General features: G+C 36.0%; 2 protein-coding genes and 1 long non-coding RNA gene across 7 annotated transcripts in view; 2 read left to right on the forward strand and 1 right to left on the reverse strand.

Annotated features, from left to right (window-relative positions):
- Positions 1 to 18,886, forward strand: part of LOC147839992 (uncharacterized) — a 782,854-nt gene that overhangs the window by 472,432 nt on the left and 291,536 nt on the right. The window lies entirely within an intron of this gene.
- Positions 1 to 18,886, forward strand: part of arhgap5 (Rho GTPase activating protein 5) — a 59,757-nt gene that overhangs the window by 15,212 nt on the left and 25,659 nt on the right. The window lies entirely within an intron of this gene.
- LOC147833117 (uncharacterized) lies at positions 10,798 to 17,148 on the reverse strand. Of its 2 annotated transcripts, XR_015513552.1 has the most exons (4): positions 15,371 to 17,148; positions 14,501 to 14,672; positions 14,041 to 14,231; positions 10,798 to 14,004 (listed from the first exon to the last, which is right to left on the reverse strand). It is a non-coding gene; the product is annotated as an uncharacterized LOC147833117 (long non-coding RNA). The 2 variants fall into 2 exon arrangements; XR_015513553.1 differs by lacking the exon at positions 14,041 to 14,231 and having other exon boundaries at positions 10,973 to 12,736; positions 14,480 to 14,672.

Consider the following 18,886-nt stretch of genomic DNA (forward strand, 5'->3'; position numbering starts at 1 on the left):
TGAAAAGGTTCATCAAACACCCAGCCCCCCAAGCCAAATGCTCACTCCCTCCCATTTATGCCCCTCTATCTCACTCCGTGCTGCATTGTGAAACCCAGAGGAAATGATAATACTTGACTCTATTTTTTTTCTGTGGTCAAGAACAAGTATTCCAGCAATCCTCTCCTCCAAACATGGTGTGTGAACACACAGAGTCCTTTATTTCTCCGGGCCCATCCATTCTGAAAACCAAGAGCCTGTGGCATTAAAAACTGTACAGAGAAAATGGACTTGATGGATGTTTCCTAATTGACTTTCATGGCTCATTTAGGCCTGGATGCTTCATTTATCCATCAGAAGAGTACCCCCATTGTCATTTCCTCCTTGCAGGGCTTTGCAGTAATAACCTTCTTCTGTGAGAACTGTTATGGATATTTAGATATTTATATGAGACACCAACTATGAAACAAACCGTGAACTTTACATTATGATGAGAAAAACAGTATTCCCAGCAGATATTTCTAGGGCTCAACCATGTCCATTATTAGGCCTACAGGAGTGACTTTACTAAGCTGACCACAGTGTGCTATCTTTGTGTTTCGCACTGACACACTTTGACAATTTTAGAAATGTCGCAACAAATAGAATGCAAATTAGGTGCGCTTTAGTCGACTTGATGTGTTCCCTGCGGGTGCAGCAGAGCGTTAAACAGCTCTGTGGAGAGGAGGTAATTTACAAACAGTCCATTCTTGCTTAATTTTGCATGTTGGAATTGTTTAAAATGGTTGTGCAATACAGCTGGAACATTATGTGACTATTTATACAACAAAGCACTTCCTAAGAATGTTGAGCTTAAATATTCAAATTATTTTAAGTATTTTCCATAAATGTTTTTGTCAAAATTTCAGTAAATGTCAAGAAATATAACAATAAATAAATAAATTGCTTAATATTTCAAACTCAAATAGTTGGCATATGTACACATTCCATTTAGTTAATCAATAATGTTGTATTAGTTAGATAACACTTGTAATGTTTCAATGTTGATCACTGTAATTGGAATTTTAGTATTAATATTTAGCCAAGTTGAGATGATTAACAAATTATTTATATAACAAAGCATTTTCTACAAGCATATTAATATAAGTTACATTAATATTGATCTAGAGTTGTGATATTAACTGTTTATAAGCTAAAAATATGCTGTATGGAATCAAAATGTCAATCTTTAGCTAAATAAATTTGAGATACTTTTAATCAAAGCATTTGTTAAAACTAAATTAAAATATAAATATTTGTATATTAATATTTGACTAATTGTTGTCGAATATTGAATAAACTACAAAGTAATTTCTATAAGTATGTCTTTATTAGTTTATCATTTCAATATACAACTGATTGACAATATTTAACAGAACATTTTCCAAAATATTGGAATATTGATTTGAATCAGAATGTTGATTCATTTATACAATAAAAGATTAAAAACAATAATGTAACAGTTAGAATATGAATATACAACTAACTAGCTGCAGCTGGGATGATAACGAGGCCTAATTTTATATCAGTGTTTGTATTTCCTTATGGCCTTACAAAATGGCAGTAGTTATTTTATATATCCTGTGTGTAACATCACAACCCGTATTTCAAGTTCAATTGACATTGCTTTGCCAGCTTCATTAGTTCAGCTGTTGTTGAAATCCACAACATGGACCCGGGGCTGGTTGCAAAGCCAAACACAAAGGCTTCCCTGTGGGCACATTTTGGTGTTAACTTGCAAAAGGAATACCCGATAATTTTGATGGGCCAGCAATGCAGCAAAACGGCTGCAGTTAAAGGTACTGATACCATTAAGCGTCAGTTGCAGTTGCTCCCCAGCAGCAAGTCATTGCAGAGGCTTCTGGCTCAAATATGAATGCTGCAAAAGCTTAACAAGCAGCATGAATTGCCAGGAAAAATCTCTGAAATTGCTGTCCCTGGCCTCTGTAGCCAAATGAAAGATGTCAAGGTTTAAAGAACCTGACTTGGCCAATGCACACGTGTGATCAAGCGCAGATGCTGCCCCGTACATGAGCTTAACAATACATTACCTCACCAATGACTGGATGCTACCAAGTGTGAAATAAGATATGTACCAGAGAAGCACATATAGCTGAATGACTTCAGTATGCTTTGGCAGACTGGGTATTAGATTAGCAGAAAATGCCCTGCATAAGCACGAAAAGCCAAGCCGGACATGCAGTGTTGCTTTGATGAATGAAGAAAAAGGCGAGAGTGTTTGAGCACCAATTAATCAACGGACTAATATTTCATGATCGCCGCGACAGCACTTGGCTAAAAGGGTCATAAGTGTGTTTACATACAAACTCTAAACCACCATTCTGCTACATTGGACTGTTTTCCAAGAACACTTGATGTATTGTGGCGGAAAATGCCTGAATTTTTACAGCTTGTTGATGTTTCCTTTCAAGGTCTATATTATAGTTTATTTACATATCATGGCAGTATAAACTGCACTTTTCTTACTGTATATTGCAAATCATTTGAGAGAAGTCTTGTTAGTGCTATGATTTGAATAACAGTTTTCACACAGAAATGAGTGCTTGATTACACCATGTCCATGGGTCTCTCTTAACTTGGTTATCTTGACAGTAGTTGATTTAAAGCAGTGTCTTTGGCTGCAATCTTTGCACATTTCACCTTTCAGGGCATTTGCACTTGGTGACTGGGTCACAAAAGCAAGAAGCTGCGTACCGCCAAGGATGCTGTCGCAACGATGCACTTTTAAAGTGACTGTTGTGCTGTGAAAATGCAGGAGTCAGCCTTTTCAAGAGTCTTTAGCTCCTGCTTTTCAGTATGGTGCAGCTTCCTTTCAGCCATAGGGATTACTTAACTCAGTAGGGAATAATTGTCATGGCCCATTTCTGCGGTTAGTGCAACTCAACATGATGTATTGCAATTCAAATTAGCAAATTTCTTGGTGGAACTGCTAGGGTACTATTGTACAGTTATTTGGTGCAGTCGAAGAAGAACATTTTTTATTTGTATTATTTGAATATATAATTTAGGAATGGCATGTTCATTTATTTTTATTCAAATTAATATTAAACTATAAACTATAAAAAACTTATGATGTCATACTTATGAGGTTTTGATGACATTAGTATTTAATTAGTGGTGGGAATTCTGCATACTGTTAGATTTTTGTTCGGGTATTGCTCATCATTGCTATCATAGCATTTAAAATCTGTAAAGACGCTCAGCTAAGAAAATACTCAGTAAAATAATAAATTTTAAACGGAACAATTTATTGAACCTTATCAGATTTATATTTCATAAATCATATTTGATTATATCAGCCTTTTATGTCTCTCATCTTATGATAATTATTATAATGTTGGGTTCAGCCTTCTAAGGAGGCCCAAGCTATCAGATATATGCAATTTGGTAAAGTATCTAATATTTATATGTTCACAAAGTAGGAGGAGATTCTAATAGCTTGGCTTGCAATTTAAATCAATGAGCTTTCTGTTAGGGCTGTGCGGGCTAATATCTAATTGCGTTTTTTTTTTTTTTTTGACAGATTATGCAATTTCGATTTGATTTGCGATTTAATTTTGTAGCCAAGCTTCAGCTCAATAATCTGTATCGTAGCCTCTTTTTGCTGAAATGCAGTGTTCATTAAGAAAGGAACTGAAAAGATATTAATTTAAACATTTATTCAAATTTATTTTTAAATATTCAAAATTGAAACGCTCACTTTTAATCTAGAGCAAACAGTAAACACAAATAAAATGACAATAGCTTTTTGACTTTAAACCAAAATATTCCCATTACTCATGTCCTGTTTTAATTTGATATTAATTAGTCTATTAATGCTTCTGAAGCAGCAAATGTCCACGCTTTCCTGTTTGTTTGTTTTGTTTGTTCTTTTGTGGGCTTTGCGCATGGTTCGATCCAATTCTGCAAAACAAAAGTGTTCTCACTCAATTGGCTAGTAGACTGTCACACTCAGACGACAGTCATGCATTTTTTCTGGGCGGGGGAAATTAAATGATACATTCATTCATTTTCTTGTCGGCTTAGTCCCTTTATTAATCCGTGGTCACCACAGCGGAATGACCCGCCAACTTATCCAGCAACTCATCCAGCAAGTTTTTACGCAGCGAATGCCCTTCCAGCCACAACCCATCTCTGGGAAATTAAATAATACATACATGCATATTTACATACATATATTCAAATTGCGATTTGATTTTGATTAAGCGCACAGACCTAATTTCTATAGTAATATAGAATTCTGCATGCATAAAATGCCTTTAAACACACTTTGTCTCATGACATAATATTCAGTTCTGTTGCTTGTTTTGGAGGGTTCAAAATATAATGTCATACAATATAACATTGATGTACAGATAAACATCTGCAAATGATGATATCTTTACCCTTATGAATGTACATGTTATACCTATAGTCAAAGCCATGCTTTTGCATGATGGGACCCAACAAAATGGTGTAAATTGAGAAGAAGAGGGGTCCAATAACTAATCCTGGAGGAACCTCTAACTAGCTGATGTCCTTCCTGCCTTGTTTCCACTGAGTGGTACAGTTTGATATGGGTCACCCTGATCAGGCTTGCATTTCCATTGTCAATAGTACCTTTACTTGGTAGGCATGGAGTATGACAAAGTTGTAATTGATATCATTCTGACTGGAAGAAGAAAGAGTGCAAATAGAGAGAGGAAAGGGTCCGACTCACTCTTTCCACATGCCAAATGTAAACCACCCCATAAACAACTACGATGTAGCAGATATTGCTCCCTTTTTGGCATGTTGTTGTCACAAGAAGAAACAAGCTTTGTTTAGAGAATGGTTCATTGCTGCAGACCATCATTATATTATGGTGTTGTGTTTGTGCTGTGTATTTAAAAATGGTGCTTCCTGTGTTGCCATTCCCTTGTCTTGTTGCACATGCTGGTGACGATTCTCTGTAAAACAGAATTGGTCGGCAGTCTAACTTCATTTTGGAAATGGGTATAAATGTGTACCTTACTGCATAACTGGACCGATTTTGAACCATATCGCTCAATGGAAATAAGCCATTAGACATATTTTACCTTCAGGCAACCCTGAAAGACCTGCCAGTGAGATACAACTCCAGCAGAAATCATTCAGCTGATTATGAATGTAAACATTTATTTATAACCGGAGTCCTGAGGTCATTTGTATGTTAATCAACTCATCTGTTTGCAAGTGCTGCAGAACTACTAAACCATCTTTTTTTCTTATCAGTCAGTTTTATTTAGCTGGATGTAAACATAACTACTGATTTTTTTTATCTATACCAGCATATTAATTAAGCATATTAATAACACATTTTATCTGCTGGGTCCCTATGCAAATGGATCTCCCCTTCTTATTACTGTTGATTTGCCCACCGCAGACATGCACCTTGCTGGAGGCTTGCAGAAAGTTTTGATGACTCTGGCTTTTTCCTCCTTTGACACATGAAGGTCTCTGGTGAATGCTTAGCAATAAGTGTCGGACAACGCAGAGCCCTGTTATTCCCCTTGGCCTGGTACTGCTTGTCATGCTTGAGGAGAGAGGATGTCAGAAGCGCTTGGCTTTGACAGGCTGTCGCCACACATCAGCCAATGCATCTAGACTCAGGATGTGGCTTAGGAAATGCAATGAAGGGAAGGGTGATGATGCCATAAGCTCTGGGAGTTTGTGAGAAAGCAAGAATGAAGCTTATGTACTTGAAGAAATCACAGGCAGAACTTTTTAAGCTCCCAAAGTGCCTGCTGGTGTTGGTTTAAGGCTGTTGACCTTGTTCACTTAAGAAAATCTGCAGGCTTGTGACATCTAATTGGGAACTGCCAAAGGAAGAATAATGTTGTTCAAAATGTCATTTTTATGAAAAAAAGTAATATAATGTGGACAGCTTGCCTAAGATGTCCTTCTGCGAATGGGAATTTATATCTGATTTCATGATTTACATGCTCCTTTTTTCGAAACACTAATATTAATACTAATACATAAATACTTGTTTATTAATGTTTATTACTAACTTTTCTATGAACATGATTTGATTATAACTGCAGATCAATGACGAAATAGCCTACTGTAACGTCTGTAATTATAAAATAAATCAATAAATGCAACATATATGAACACATACAACCCCTCACAGTCTTTGATATGTTACCAACTACAGAAGAACTACACACAGAATACATTTAGTCCTTATTTGAGTTCAAAAACAACACCCAACACATAGCCCACAGTCAGTGCAAACCTCTCATCTGTATCTGTAATCTTCACCAGCACATGTAAGCTCTGTTAGAGTGTAATTCTGTAATTCCAAGTTCATAATAGTCCAAAGGGGATAATAAAGATGGCAGTTTGTTCATGATTCAGGTTGCCAAAACAATTTGCTCCTGTGTTTTGTCGGGTTTCTCCTTTGTTTGTTCATGCTTCACTTTCGCGTTTGTCTTTTCTTTTTGAATGGATAAGATGACGGAGACACTTTAATAGTCACACACACAATGTTATCATCAGCTCAAAAAGTTCATTATATAAATGTAGACGTAGATCGCGAGCTCCCTGGAGAAAGCGAAAACCGCTCGCACTTTTAGATGGGCTCGTAAAACATCAACTAGACATGGCAGATTTTGTTCTTGACTTTGCTGCTGTTCATCAAGATAATGACAAGGTTTGTTTGAGCTTGGGTCATCCATGACTCGTTATTATATGCATATAGAATTTCCATGTAACGTCTCGGCTGTGGATTAAAACGTGGTGGTTCCTTTGTTTTCATTCTGGCTAGCTCCACGAGATCGTGATGCATCTCTGTAACCAATCTTTGTTCAGCTACGCATGTAGCTCCACCTTTTGGTACCCTTTCTCGTGTTTGGTACCCTTTCGAAAGGTGGCGAAAAAGTTGGATGGTTTGGTTCTGTACACATTTTGACAGTGGAAATGGCCATAAAAGTGCACCAAGCCGTACCGTACCACTCAGTGGAAAAGGGCCATAAAACAGTTGGTTTAAAATGCTAATGTTACTAATGTAATGATTACATCAGATATATGTATATGCATTTGTACAAAGCATCTTATAACTTGTATATTTATAACAAATCTGTACATACAACTCAACATCCGGAGCTTTTGTCTAATTGAATCTCAGTTTAATGTTTGTCGTATTTTCTGATATTTATTTTTGTGTTGTCACTTGTCTATGTCACTTTATGTACTCTGGAGGCTTTTGTAGCCAAAACAAATTCCTTGTGTGTGTAAAGCACATTTGGCAATAAAACTGATTCTGATTCTGAGATGGCAGAGAAATTTTTGACTCATGCTCAGCAAAACATTCCTCTGTTTGTGTTTCATTATGAAACATAAGCTTATAGTCTTGTTTCATGCATACCTATTTATAAAGTATCAAAATATATGAAATAGTCTGATATCAAGTGTCAAAATGTCAAAACATATGACAAACTAGCATTGCTAGTAAAGCTTCAATAAAATCATTGTTTTACATTTCACATTTGGGAAAATAGATTTTCTCTTTTCGTGTGCGCACAAATCTATAAATTTTATGGACGTATACAAATATAATTTAGTTTCAAATTTGTTGTTTTTTTGGTTCAAGTTTTAGATATATCATTTCAGCATCGATATCGCAATATGATCATTCGCAATAGTCACATCGCAGGTAGGCATGGGCCTGTATATGATTCTGACGGTATGATAACCTTGGATAAAAATAGTTTCACAGTATTGTGATTACTGCTATAAAGTATAATTCTTTTTTAATGTCTGGGTAAAAAAACTAAAACTTTTTTCCTCTTTGAATCATTTATAATATTTTGTTACCTTAAACTTGTCAGGCTAAATAAATCAAATAACAGTAACTTCTATTGTCTTCTTCTGTTTCAAAAACACTGATTTCTTAAAAATTTTAAATGGAATCTTTGGATATCCTTTTTACTGGACATACTGTTGTCCTAAAAACAAACAGACAAAAAAAATTGTTAAAAAAACAAATCTTACATATATCGTAGGAACGGTATGACAAATTTTTGGCAGATTTAATACCTTGGCTTTTCCAAACCGCGGTATACCTTGAAAACGGTTATCATCCCATGCCTAATCACAGGATCTGCAATGTCGAATCAGGGTAAAAGTTAAGTAGAAGTTAAAACATGCATGATTGTGGTGTAATTGCAAAGTTGAACTCTAAAGTTACCACTAAAATATGTCTTTTCATGTGTTTGTGACTGTATTCAAATTCAGGCACAGGAAATTAGCATGAGTAACTTTAAGAGATTAATTGCATTTATGTACAGTATACAGTATATGCAATAATTATTATATGGTGTTATTTAATTGCATATGGTTTATTTATTTTACATTTAATTTCAGTTCATGTTCCTGAATACTGTTAGAAAAACCACAGAGCATTTTTTTCATTTGTAATTTGCATTACTATATTTATCATTGCTTGTGATTTGGATTATTACATTTGATGTAGATGCACTCCACTACAAAAGCATTCTATTAACATCCAAATTTATCCTAAAATTGTTAATTTAATATAATATTGCAATATGTATGGCAGAAAAATAAAATACTGCAATGTCACTTTTTCCAATATCATGCAGCCTATTTCCTAGTGTCCTTTTTTTTGGACAGACACCTAAATTAAACTTGAAAAGTCCTTGTCGAAATATATCATCCTTATATACGATAAACCAGCCTGATGGAACTAGCAAGTGATAACAATATAATTGTGAAACGAGATAAATGGTATATGCGTAATTTTACAAAAAGTGTAATTTAATTATGGTTAATCTCAGAAAACATTGTGAATTAATAACAATTTAAGGTGTGAATCTGTTCACAGGCCTATTTATAACAAAGACATTGCGAGTAATTCAGCATACTACTGTTTAAAGGTTACATGCTGATATAAAAGCACAATAAGCAGTATACAGTGTAGTAGCATATAGTTGATGATTCATTGTTAAATGTCAACTCAATAGACAAGGATAAAAAAAACAAAAAAACATTGTTTCTGCTTTAGAGTTTTTCATTGAGTCCATTAAATCCAGCAGTAATATAACCTAAAGTCACCTCACTAAAATGAACTATCCATTTGCTTTTTAGTAAACACTCATACACCCTTTGCTGCTGATTACGCAATTGCAGTAGTTTGCAGATTAAAAAAAACTACTATTTTTAAGCATATCCCATCTGTTCATGATGAATTAGAGATGAGCTGGAGCGAATGATGCTGTCACTGTTTGCTGAAGGACAGATGTCCTGGGTTTGCCGGTCAGTCCGTGGTTGAGCTGACCACAACTCATCCATGGACATGTTACATATGCATTACTGCTTTAAGTACAGACCTGTAACCATGCAAAAACTGCGCTCACAATGAGCCCTAATTGATAATTCACTCTGAAAAATTGAACGTGTTTTTTTTGGATTGCTTTCATTATTTCGGTTTTGTCTGGCTTCACAAATTTGTTCCGTAAACAACTTATTTTCGTCATATCAGAATTCATGTCCATCACCCTGCTGCGCACCTGCGCTGCTTGCCTTTTTCGCTGTGAGCAGATATTCAACGTTAAATCAATGCCACATAGTTCTTAGGACTGTGCGAGGGGATGCCGTTTAGCTGCAGGCAGAAGATAAGGCCACTCGGCTCTGTTAAATCCTCTCGACTGCCATGAATTTCTCATGGGGCTAAACACACGCAAACCCCCCCTCATTGATAACGGCCAACTTGCAGCGCTCACAACTTAGATTGGACTTTTTTTTTACATTTTATTTTAAAAGCACTTATGCCACTCATGCAGCCGTCAACTCAGCATGACTAAATAATTCAGGGCTTAATTTTTAACCACTTTCACAGAGTTGTTTGACTCTGGAATCTAGACATCTAAGCATTAATGTAAAGAGCAGAGGCTTAAGACCTTACATGCCACTGCTTGACCCAGAAGTATAGCAGAGCTTATAGGGATTTCTTTTGACATGAATTCCCATCCCTTTTTGTGTTTTAATGGGTAATTTATCACAGATCTATCACAGTTACAAAGTTATTGCTTAACCACACCCATGTTGTTTGCAAGCATGACTTACTACATTGAAACAGTAACAAATTTTTACATGAATTTGCAGATCTTTTTTTTACTTTGGATGATGGCTTTAAAGTTGTAACAAACAATTGTCACAATCAAAGATTTTTTTTAAATTATAAAAATATATACATGGTTCACATGGTCCTGGAAAAGTCAAGAAACTTCGAAAAGCCTTTTTCCAGGCCTGGAAAAGATTTGGAAAAACAAATAAAGCCAAAATGTTTTGGAAAAGTCATGAAAATTTGTTTAGCAATTATCCGTGTACTTGAATATACTTCAGATGAATTTGACTTATACTTGACACTATATTTGATGGGTAAACTTCAAAAAAATAAAATGGGTTGAAAAAGCAATATCTTCAAAAGCAATTTTACCTTTGCCTCTCTTTCACTCCCTTTCACTGTAACTCAAGATGCATTTTAAGTGTCGTGTCCGGAAACAGTATTTAACTACAGGTAAGATACTGTGGGTGCTAAAGGCTAATTTTTACAAATCTTAAGTCTTGTGAGAACACAAACCTACATTTATAAAATTGTCACGCAGACAGCAAGATGCTTTCTAAAAACTATTTTACAAATATGAAAATAAATATAAACTACATGGATTGTCACATTTTTGAGATTTCGTAATAAATTTGAACATGCGTTTTTTTTTTTCTTATTTACCACATGTACGTAGACATTACATGAAACATGAAACAAGATCATGAATATTTACCTGAAAGTAATTTGAAAAGTCATGGAATTTTAACAGTAAAAATGTGTTTGAACCCTGTATATACCATAGATTTGTTTGTAGTTTAAAGTCAGCATGAACGAAGTTAAGAGTTTTCTCCTATCGTGACATACATCTGATTGAAATTTAGGGTGGTGCTAGATTTTGCTCTTTGGGAACAGATTTGCACTAAGCTGTGGATGATTACTGTCCACAAGAAGATGAAGATGACTGTTCCACGGTAGTGAAGATTTTGGTATTCGATTAAACATTATAAAGGTAAATAAACAGTGCACAGACACATTGATTATAACATTAATGTCACACTCCGCAAACCATGCAGAGTTTTGTTTCAACCCTGCTTCAAAACACAAGTCTGCAGGTTTAAAATAAGCCTGAAGGACACAATTAGTTAAATCAGGTGTGCTTAATTCAGGTTAAAGTGAAACTGTGCAGAGCTTTGGCCCTCCAGGAACTCATTTTAGTACCTGTGGTTTATAGCAAAAACTATGCATCTAAAAATAAGACAATTACATTTTGTGTACATGCCAACCTCAACTCAAGATGGTCACATTTATTCATGATCAGATCATTTCGACCATGTTGTGAGCAAGATCAAGTTAATCAACATTTAAATAATGATTCATTTCTGTTTCATTCTCGTAAATAATTTTGCACTTCAGAGCCGGGTCTAATTCAACTTAAGAACTACAGAGACATAAGTATTCAATTGATGTATATTTATATAGCACTTTTACAATGTAGATCGTGTCAAAGCAGCTTAACATACTAAGTAGAAGTTCAAGTAAATTGAAACTGAGTCAGTCCAGTTTTCAGAGTTAAAGTTCAGTTTAGTTCAGGTCAATGTGATTTAATTTTTACTGCTGAAAGTCAGAACACTGAAGAGCAAATCCATCGATGTGCAGCTCTACAAGTCCCAAACCCAGCAAGCCAGTGACGACAGTGGCAGGGGAAACAAACTTCACCAATTGATGATATATTGAATGGGTGAATGAATGCCAAATGAAATATTGGGACAGTAGTTTGAAGTGTTATAAGACATACACATTAGCCCCATTCACACATACAGACTTTTCCAGAAAATTACTGGCAATTTTTTGGAAAGGTCTGTGTGTGTGAACAGGTAAATTTTTTTAAAATACCGGTAAATTTGTTCCAGCAATTTTCCGGAAAGAGAAGTTGTAATATTAACGGTAATTTGCTGGAATGCTGCGCTGTGTGAACGCAGAAGGAAAATTGCCGGAAAAAGCGCATTTATGCACAGAACATGCAGATGTGAAACATCCGGCCAGTCAGAACATTTAGACACATTCACATCCGTGCTGTTTATGAAAATAAAAGCCTTTGAATATATTTACTGACACATTTAGTTGCTAGATGTTAGTCAGATAACGAATCTGTTCCTTCTTAATACCAACTGTGTAAAAAATGATCGATAAGATGCTTATGATAAATCGCTGTTTGCTTACCTTAAGCTCTGATTCCTTCAGTTGCTTGACACGTGTGCACGTTAAGCAGCCGGTGAGTACCAGCGCACACACATATTATAAACATCTCAATATGCAAAAGTGTTCCTACATATATTTTTATCAAAGTTGTTCACAATACTTATCCATCCACAGAGTTTGTAATGTAGTCAAATGTTTACAAATATAAGCACAGCCATTTAGAGGCCATTTCTGGTTAATGATGTCCGAATTTACTGGTATTTTGGAATGGATGTGTGAATGGTCTTTTCCGGAAAAAATCTGTAACATCATGGCCCGTGTTAACAATGTTTTTTTGAATTTCCCAGAAAAGCTTTTCAGGAAATTTTCTGGATATTTACCGGTATCACTGTGTGAAAGTGGCTATTGAGCAATTTGTACATTTACCTTTTTTTTTCCTCAGTTTCATTGGAATGTAGTGCTACATGTTGTCATGTAGGTAATTTTAGTTTTTTTGTTGTTGCTTCAGTCTACGTTTAATCTCCATTATCTTGAAAAGACAACTTTGATTACAGTGTCTTCCATTTTCCAGTTGTTGATTTTATTGAATGCTGTGCTTGATATTGGTGTCGGCTGACTTGCATCACTTTCGTAGATTGTTCTATTAAAGTAGTTATCAGGGAACTGGACCTGGTGGCTAGTTCCTATGACTGAGTTCCTGTAACTGCCTAGAGCAAAAGCACCTAAAGCTCTTCTATATGGCTTCAGGAAGACCTGTATATAATACACAAGGATATGGACTACACTTTTTTTATGGTTCTTTGCTTCAGTGCTCCAGTCCCAATTCTTTATACCTGGTGAAAAATGGCAATCAATGGATGAATAAAGGCATGAAAGTTTGAAATAGCACGAATGTTATGCCATCGTTTACTCATTTTTACTTGAATTATTCCTTTAATAAAGGGGCATTGTCAGCCTTTTTTTCTTGGGTGGATTTGGAAATCAATAAAAGGAGAGCAGATACACTTTGATATTTTCCCTCACATCTGCTGCTTTGATTCATAGGCGCCAAGAGCTGCAGGGAATGGCAATTATTATCACAGTAGTGTGGAAATTGATGACTCGACTCCGATTCAAACCCCCCTCTGCATTCTGCAAGGTTCGATCTCTAGAGCAGCTTTTGTTTGTTGAGTGACACTAACGTTGGCATTTGAGGCTTCACGACTCGGACTCACATTGCACGATCAACCCTGACCCTGAGTTTATTTCTTAAACCTCGTTAAGTATATTGAAACCCTGTGAGGAATAAGGTTAATAAGGGTTGGTATATTTTTAAACAGATTTCCTGTGGAATGAGCATGTGAGTCGACGCTTCCCCTCTTCTGATTTATGGTGTGTTAGTGGAATGCTGAGGCAATAGCCTTGAAACTCACGTTTGCCCCCTGCTAACACAATCACACGGCATCTCGTAGAGCATTTCGTCACCAGGAGTCTGACCTGATGGATTGAGGCTGCTTTAGAAAAGTGCCTTTTGCCTTCATGTCTATTTGTGGTCTCTGATTTTTGGTCTTGAACTCCACTGTGGGGGTGGGCATTATGGTGTAATAATTAAGCAGATGGTGTCAAGTGATTGTATATAATGGTTTTGCATCAGCAGGAGACTCACAAGAGCTTCCATGTAATCATTTCCCTTGATTTGAATGGTTATGGGTACCCTCTCGTACTATAAGGATTTGAATGGTTATGGGTACCCTCTTGGAATTGGAAATCACTCTTAGTTCCTGCCAAGACAGTAGAGCTGTTTCAAAAACATAACTTGTTTTATAGTCAGCATCCTAACTGACACAGGACCTTGTAAAGGACTGATTTGAAGCATGTACATGCACAGCAACACAAATAGTACTCGTGAATTATTTCCATTTAGAATTTTAAAGTTTACACGCTACACTCTCAGAAAAAAAGGTACGCAAGCTGTTACTGGGGTAGTAGTTCTTTTTCAAAAGGTACAAATTTGTACCTAAAAGGTCTATATTAATACCTCAAGGGTACATATTAGTACCTAAAAAGTACAAAAGTGTTCCTCTTAAAATTTGTATGTACTAAAATATACTTTTTAGGTACCAATATGGACCTGTCAAGTAAAAATGTGTACTTTTTGAAAAGGTACCACCCCAGTGATAGCTCACGTACCTTTTATTTCTGAGAGTTTACATTGGCAGCTGCCAACCAACATGGTCCGTCATCAGATTGTAGTGCATCACTTCACAAACATCTCACGATCCATCAAACATCAATCAAACAACAACTAGGGAAAAGGTGCCAACCGATGGGAGTAGATAGATGGGAAACACAATGATCCACCAAAGCCAAAGTATCTTGTCCACTGTAGGGTTGTAACAATATACCGGTATGACGGTTTACCACGATTTGAAGCTATATCACAACCAATAAGCATAGGTTTCGCTTTTGTTTGTGGACCAAGCTTTTTGAACAACACGGAATGAGAGATAGGCATACATTTATGCGCGGCTAAATAAAACGCAAAAAAAAAAGTTTTGCATGAAATAATTCTCATACTAAGTACTTTTGCATGCACAGCAGCACAGAAACATGACAAAACAGTGACACAGCAAAGACGAACTGCTGCTCTTGCTGTTTTCAAAAGACGCAAATGAAGGTGCAGCTGTTTGTCTGCATTGCAGATAACCATATCCAAATCCATGCTGGCACATAGAACCTAAGGATGTTCCATATTGAATCTAGTTTCGTTATGTAACTATTTATAGTATAGTAAATATTTATACCTATTTTTTTTACTGAGGATTTGCACCATGTTTATTTGGACTTTATTTGGACTTTGACACATTATTTATTATTTTCTTATTTTTATTTGTTCATTGTAAGTGGTGTTGTTTATAGTAACTAAAAATATATTATTTGGAAAAAGTCAAATTTGCTTCACTGTTCTATTATTTTGTAACATTTGTAACATACCGTATACCGCGAAACCGTCAAACCGTGGTATTGTTTTAGACGATTATCATACCGTGAAAAATTCATACCGTTACAACCCTAGTCCACTGTGGCAGGGTTTTTAAATTTAGGTCACAAGAATGTGATTGAGTCAGTGGCAATGTTTGGAGAAATGTGTTTCTAAAATATTTTTAAAAATAAATGAGAATCAAATAAATAATCAATTATTATATCAGGATAAAGAGTGTTAATATGAATAAATGAATACCTTGAGTATGTAATAATTATAACAATACAAATATATGATTACATAAGAGTAATATTGTGCAAAATTTGATTTACAATAAGATTAAAATTACATTTTAAAATAAAAAGCCACTAAAATAAGTAAGTGTAATAATTAATCCAGACTTGCAACGAGTGAAAAAAAATTTAACCAACATTTCCAAACATTATTTTAGTTCTATTCTTATACAGTTTTTCAAACATTGGGGAAGGCTTCTTCTACCCCTAGAATGACAACTATTAAAGGTTTGGACATTAGGGTTGGGCGATGTTGACCAATTATTTTCCATCTTATCAATGTCTAATATGAAACATTGCGATGGACGATGGTATCATTATTGTTCTCGGCAGTGAATTAATTATCTATGAATAAATAATTCATAACAATTTAATTATTTGTAGCCTACTGTTTCAACTACCTGACCCGCATGGTCTTTGTTTTACCCAAAAGTAACAAAATCATAAATAAATAAAAACAAGTTACACACAAATTACTACCTGTTAATCACTTTTTCTGTGGTAGGCAGAGGGATCTGTGTCGTTAAAATGGCATCGTCAATCTTTGTTGGTAAAAAATTTGCACAACCAACAGCAGCCAACCAACAGTATCTGAGGTTTTCACTAAAATTACTAAGTACAGGCGTGAAAGTGAAAGACTGAAGCAGTGTACTGACGCTGTGACACGTTACTTGATAGTTTCAAAAGGCAGAAGAGTTGATAGAGACAACATTAATTTAATATCACGTATATCAACTATAGTGAGATGCGATCCAGCGGTACATCCTTGATGTACTGTCCGACATGCACTGCTCCCTGGGGTTTCGTGCTCAAAGCACCCCATACTGACTGCCTGGAGCACAGACGTGTGCATATACTGCTGAAGGGCATGGCAGAGTGTGTTTGTGTGTATGTGGTCACGTGACATGCGTTTTCAGTGGTATAGTGTTCATGGAGAGCTGTTCAAAAATGCTAGGTGAATCATCAGTGTGACGTGGATCGTTTTCATTCTAAAATGCTATTTTAAAACTAAGAAGTATTAGTGTAAACGGGGCCTAAGTGTGTGTTATTGGCGAGTGGGTTGCTGCTGCGACGAGGGCAGGGTTGAGGATCGTGATGCCGGCTCAGTATCGTTTTGTCTATTTGCCATCGGCAGTGGCCGATGACATTGTCTATTGACAAAACCCTATTGGTCATTGAAATTGTTGACACACACAAATATCTGGGGGTTGTTATTGACAGTGTTGACATTCCAACCTAACACCCAGACTGTCTATAAAAAAAGTTAATTAAAGAAAGGATAGCTGTTACGTCCTTTTAGATGTTAATATTAAACTAAGAATATGTGACAACATACAATAGTTTAGTGTGTGTGACAAGCGGATGGAGAAAGAAATGAACTGAAAACCAAATATCACTGCAATTGTTTATTGCCCATACTTCTAGTGAAACCAGTGAAAATATATTGTACAGTGAAAGAAAAATATTTACAATAAATAAATGATAAATTACCTGGGGGAGAGGAAGTGGTTAGAAGTGCTTAAATCATAAAAATAAATATAACAAAACTCAGTAACTGTTTTTAACAAACTAAACTAAATATCAAAAGAAAAGCATGAAAATAAACATCTTCAACGTAGCAAACGTTTTAACTAAACTACTCTAACTAAAAACAAAACACACAGAAAGCAGCACATTCTCCTGAACCTAATGAATATTAAGATGAATCTTGGTGTTGTATATGTATATCGCGCAACTTAATCACTCCTACACCCTCTCCGATGTATCACTCTCAAACATGTCAGTTAACTGGACAAGTTCACAAGCAAACACGTTGCATTATTAAATCTCAAAACTTTAGACAAGAGCATTAAACACAAGTAAAACACATTCTCTCTCTTACTAACCCTCGCAAGAGAGACTTCCTCACAGAGACCCACAAAAAGAGTAAGAGGAGCGAGAGATGGAAAGAGAGAGAGAGAGAGGGAGATCGCCATTGCAGTTTGGGCTCGGCTTTTAAACGATACACCAACCAGCAATTGGTGGCGCAAACTCAACGTCAGCGGCCAACGGCATCAGCATGAAATGCGGATTCTCCAATGCCATTCGTACCTGTAACACACGCATGAAACGACACACCCACATACAAACAAACGCACATACATATCCAAAATACGTTCTGCAAGCGAACGTAACAATAGATTTGTGTTTGTACCTCTATGATGACACTGTTTCAAAACAAATTTATTGAATCTGTTTTATCTTTCTGCATTGTAGCTTGGTATGGTAATCTGAGTCTGTCAAATAAGAACAGGTTGAGTAACCTTGTGAAGGTGGCAAACTGGTCCAATGGTAATTTACCGTAATTATGTCTTAAAGAGAGCTCAGTGTATCTCATGCACCCCACATAACCCGTTGTTTTCTTTGTTTCAGCTGCTGCCATCAGGATGCCATTTTAGAGTTCCTATTTGAGGACAAACAAAATTAGAAAATATTTTGTTATGGTGGCCATTAGGTCATTTAAATGAGTCCAACAGGGAGGGAGATGCATCTACAAATTAAATTAATGTATGATTTATGGTAATAATTTGGTAATGTGTACATGGAACGTTGCCTGTGTTCTGGCACGTTGCTGCAGTTTTAGTTTTCCTAAACGGGATTATAAAGTTGAGTCTGAGTCTATATATGAAACTATATAGATGCTTTCCTTACACAAGGATGATCATATTTTGGTTTCTGTGGCAGATAAAAAATATTGAAATCCCCTGTACTATTGTGTTTTTTCTTTTTTCTTTCATCTATTATTCTTTTCATTTTTATTTTGCTTCATCTCGTCACAGCGCTGAGACTGCCTTCTCTAAGAAACATCCATGCGGTGCTTCCTTAGATTTTGCCAAGAGAATGCATCTTAACAGGCATAATTATGCAGCCAACCTTTTAACCGTCTTCACGCCAGGTTTTGCAACAGAGCTAATGTGTTTCAACAGATTTAATATTCAGTTTTTATGCAAAACTATTTTTCACACAAGCTGTTCTAGTCTGGGTGCTACAGAGCAGCTGCTGTCTGGGTACCTGGAAGGAAGACACACGTGGACCTTTTGATTTTACAACAGATAGTTCCTTTTAAGCTTGTCAAACATCTCCGAATAATACGATAAGATACAATCCCCCAAAAAAGGTGTAGCATATAAAATGGATCAAAGCAGTGCACTGGGTATAGTCTTTGTTGGGTTTACACTGGCGTCTGTGGAAGTATGAATCTTTTGATAGCGGCCCGTCCCTGGTGCGTTCCTGTGTCGGCACGCCCTTTTCAGAAAGGATTTGATGACAGCATTATAAAGG

The sequence above is a fragment of the Danio rerio genome, chromosome 17, assembly GCF_052040795.2.
Source record: "Danio rerio strain M-AB ecotype USA chromosome 17, GRCz13ab, whole genome shotgun sequence".
NCBI lineage: Eukaryota > Metazoa > Chordata > Actinopteri > Cypriniformes > Danionidae > Danio > Danio rerio.